The sequence below is a fragment of the Clupea harengus genome, chromosome 20, assembly GCF_900700415.2.
Source record: "Clupea harengus chromosome 20, Ch_v2.0.2, whole genome shotgun sequence".
Taxonomy (NCBI): Eukaryota; Metazoa; Chordata; class Actinopteri; order Clupeiformes; family Clupeidae; genus Clupea; species Clupea harengus.
Window position 1 is genome coordinate 10,966,958 of NC_045171.1, and position 5,000 is coordinate 10,971,957.

Consider the following 5,000-nt stretch of genomic DNA (forward strand, 5'->3'; position numbering starts at 1 on the left):
AGCTTGATGTGAGGCTAAGTATTGTGATTGCTATTTTGATTGCGAATTGTGTTGTTTGTAGTGAACAACCCTCTGGTTGATTTTTGTTTGTTTTGGAAAATATTTGTATTGACTTTGATGCTGCACAATTTTTTTTTTGCACTGTAACATTTTTTTTCACTTTGTGTGCTGTGTTCCTCACACCCTCACCAACAAACTCTGTTAGTCCTGGCCACCACCATCCTGGCACACTTTCACACACTTGTATGTTTTAAAATGTCACAGTTAAGACAGACAGATAGTTAAGCCCTCATTTAGGTTTAAAACAGAACTAAAGAGCGTTGGTCTAAAACTAGCGAGCTAACTACCTCAAGGGCATGCAAAAAGCTGGCAGTGATAAAAGCTTGCTAGCGTGTTAACTGGTTTGTTTTAGCTCTATAGTGAAAGCTTCTCTTACATTTGCACATTGTGTGTCATCCCAGATCATATAACTACACAGTGCATAGCCCAATGACTCTAAATAACAATGAACAGACTGTTATTTACTGTCATTGGCATGGCATAGAGTGACTATTGTGACTGGTGCGTTTATCTATTATTTTACATGGCCATAAACCATCAAATTAATTTGAAGATGATACTCAAAAGATGGTATACTTATACAAAACATACCTCAGAAAGTAGCAAACTGCTGCATGTGTCTACTGAATTAGTCACCGCACAGAGTTTTTTTTTTTTTTAATCTGTAAATAGTTCAATACTTTACCACTAGAGGTCAAGATTGAGTTATCCACACTGTATCAGGCTGTAGTTCCACACTAAGACACCAGAGGAAGATCAAGAGCTACGCACGTCTACTTATGTTGTAAATAAATGCAAATAAATATTCCCACAAAAGTGATTTTTTTTTATAGGGTGCATTGTTCCTCAAAGCACACCATCACAAACATTGTATTATTCAGCAAGGACAAATTCTATGTGTTCTATGAGTTATATCTAGTTGTGAATATAGTTGTTTAGGGACCAGTTGAACTGACTTCATAAAGGACCATGAAAACATAGAGATATTAATGAATCCATCTTTTTAAAGTCCTGTGCCCCCCAAAAGAGAATACATTAAATCCATAGTTTATAGTAATTAACTGTTACTGCATCCCTTGAATGTTTATAACGGATACTTTGTGTACATGTGAATGTGTCACGCACAAGCACACACATACACACGCTCACTGAGTGAGAGAGCAGGAGATAGAGAGAGAATGAAGAGGGGATGAAGAGAGAAGAGCTGTAAAGTGCAGTGACAGCAGTCAGGCTGCCTGGGGGGTGCCGCGCTTCCTGTGATGGTAAAATGATAACTCATCACATTTCATGCCCACGGAGGCAGCCCTCTCTTCTGGGTACAGGGCTGTCTCTCCAGCTCCTACCAGTCATCCTGTCACTACTTAGCTCTTTGCTTTTGTTTTCCAGAGTAAGTGCTGCCTGCTTACCTGCATGACTTACCTGTCTGTCTGCCTGCCTGCCTGTCTGTCTGTCTGTCTGTCTGTCTGTCTTTCTCTGTACATACATGTCTGTCCGTTGGTTTGTCCTGCCTTCCTGCGTCCCTCTGTCTCTCTGTTTCTGTATCTGGCTGTGCTCGTCTTTATACTTAGAGCGATCTCATCGCTGATTCCAACACAAGCTGCAGCGCTGGCATTGCTGTCTGTGCCCTCTTCGCTCCCTGGCACGTGAACACAGTGCTCTGACAGATGGTGCCGTGGCTCCAAGTTCCACGCTTTCAACTTTTTGACACCCCCGACACAGACACACTTCCTCACATCCCTGTCCATTAATCTGCCACGTGTCATCTGCCTGTCGCTCCACAGAGATAGGTGGGGTCAGGCGTGTTGTGGGGGCTCCTGCCTCTTCGGTCTGGGGCTCGTGTAAGCACTCATGACATGACCAGTCAGTCCTTCACTACAAGCATGTGAGTCTGTCATTCAGTCAGTCAAGCCCCATTTATACCTCACTGACCCTAACCCATTCAGTCAGTCAAGCCCCATTTATACCTCACTGACCCTAACCCATTCAGTCAGTCAAGCCCCATTTATACCTCACTGACCCTAACCCATTCAGTCAGTCAAGCCTCATTTATACCTCACTGACCCTAACCCATTCAGTCAGTCAAGCCCCATTTATACCTCACTGACCCTAACCCATTCAGTCAGTCAAGCCTCATTTATACCTCACTGACCCTAACCCATTCAGTCAGTCAAGCCCCATTTATACATCGCTGACCCTAACCCATTCAGTCAGTCAAGCCCCATTTATACCTCACTGACCCTAACCCATTCAGTCAGTCAAGCCCCATTTATACCTCACGTGCCCTGTATGGGAATGTCAGTATCTGGATAAAGATCTGTTCACCATTTGTGTGTGGTGGTACAATAATGCACATTTCCCCCAGAGTGTCTGCATTGCAATTAGCGGTGATATATTAATGCGCAGTGTGTTATATAGTGATGCAATTATGGAGCAATTGGGGTGAACATCTACAAGACATCTTGTTCTAATGTAAACTGATCTGTTTGCAATATAATCACAATGCATGGAGCGTGCTAAACCTCATGTTACTAAATTTAAACATAAACTATGTTTAAATCATCTCGATAAGGGGAAATGCATGAACTAGAACATGCATTTCCCCTTATCAAGATGATTTAAACATAGTTACAGTTATAAAGACTGGGCCAAAGTCAGTCAAGCAACTGATCGACTAATCAACTAATCAGAAGTCAGTGATTGATCTGTCCGTTACTTTAGTTTGTCACTGTGGTCTGTCAGTCAAGCCATCCATCAGCGTGAGAGGGAAAGGTCTGAGTGGTTTGAGTCTGAGAGCTTGTCCTGTGTTGTCCTGATTGGAGGGCTGCTGTGGCTGCGACGTGAGCAGCGGCCTCTGAGTTATGACAGCTTCATTAAAGCGGGGAGGCAGCCGAGTTCACACAGCCGCGAGGCCGGCACTACACTGTCCTTCTCGATCACCGCACGGCTCGCCACCTCCACCGTCACGCCACGCGCCGACAGCACCAAGAGCTCTTGAACCTTACGTGGACGACGTTCACTTGTGCAGTTATAGCATGCATTATTCACAAGAATTTGACTGTTGCTTTTTTGTAGCATATGTCCAGGTGTGTGTTTTGGACCGTGGCTTCAACCTTGGAGGAGTGAGTGTGGTGAAATGTGAGGGGTAATATGTCAGAATAATTCATAGTCTGACTATTGATGACGCCATTCCCAGGGAAGCAGCGATTCATTTCGCTGCTGCTTGTGCTGTTCCTGCACGTAGAGGAATGCAGTCAACGCGTGTAGTGTTCATTTGAGGAGAGAATGTGAATTAAATTATCTTGTCCTGTCCACTGCATAATTCATGCTAGATATCCACAGCTCTTGCAAAACAGGTGGCCTTGGCACTATAAAGGCGCTAACTATAGCCTTGTCTAGGGGTATTTAAATGTAGGTTTCCAGCTCGAAGGCCTTCTGTCCAAACCTTCAAATCCATAATAACCTCACCAGAAAAGCCCTTACAGTTCTGAAGAGCTGAAGTACCAATTGTGGTTAATTGTGTGCATGTTTCAGTGTTGCAAAGCCCAGGAATGGGTCAATTTCAAGTCTTTGTTGTTTGGTGAGACAGTAGCCCACTCATACAAATAACATTACACCACCCACCTCCAAGGGACCCACACACTACGACAGAGGCAAAAGATGGGAGACAGGAGACATCTGTCAGCATCATGCCAAGACATTGCGTACGAACCGGGCAGGAAATGGACGGGCCGGCTATTCAATTAGGCAGGTAGAGACATCACTTGTCTGTCACTAACTGTCCCTACCAGACCTGCTCTATCCTCACTGTATCCCTGTATTGAAAATGTGGAGTACTCTCAGGATTCTCACGGCTTCTCGTGGTTTCTGCTTTGTTTTTTGGATCAGACTGGCCTCACTCTCAGATCCTTAGTCAAGAGGCACTGGAGATTGATGGCCCACAGCAGGGGTCTAAATGTCACCAAATCTCAAGGTATTCTCACAAAGTGCAGGAAGCCCTGAGGCAAGGTGAGAGACGTGTTGGATTATTCATATGCCAAGAGTAAATATTTCAATTCTGATCAAATATGAATCACGGTGGACACAACTGATCTCAGGTACTGTTATTTATCCGTGTCTTGACTATAAATGTTTTTATGTCGCTGAAATTGCAAATTTAAAGATGGACAGCGGCTTGCTTTCTTCATCTACCAGGCCCTTCCTGTTCTTCCTTACTGCCAACCTACAGTACATTTCATGGCTATGATGCCCTCGCTGATGATACCATCTCTATAAACTCTCACCCTCTCTGTATAACTCTCACCCCTCTCTGTATAACACCCTCTTTTTCTCTCCTTTTCTTTCTCTACCTCTCATGCTGTCTCCTTTCTTTGTCACTTTCCCAGCTTTGCCCCCCTGCCTCTCCCTAAAGCTCCTCTGTTGGTGGCTTCTGTGATCCCTCTTGTAAAGCGCTCTGATGCTCACATCTATCCTTTGTTTCTCCTCTACGTCTCCATGCTCATCCCACAGTAGCAATATCACAGTGTGTAATACAATTTTTCAGGACAAAGGTGTCAACTCTCGGTTTCCCTGATTCTCCCCCAGCTATCATCCCCCCTCGTTCCCCCTGCTCTGTTATTCTGTATCCTCTCCTCTCCTCTCCTCTCCTCTCCTCTCCCTCTCCTCTCCTCTCCCTCTCCCTCTCCCTCTCCCTCTCCTCTCCCTCTCCACTGCACTTGTGTCAGTTTGACAGACTCAGTAGACCCCCCCAGTGAGAGGGAGCGTGACTCGCATATTGTGACATTTTCTCCACACTTTCTCCCCGTGAGATTTTGGCTTCCGCCCCTCTCTCAACCACCACACACAATATCTTTTCCATCTTCCACTTTTAGTCTGATTTACGTACACTATCTAAGATGTGCTATCGTCTACACACACACACACACACACACACACACACAGTC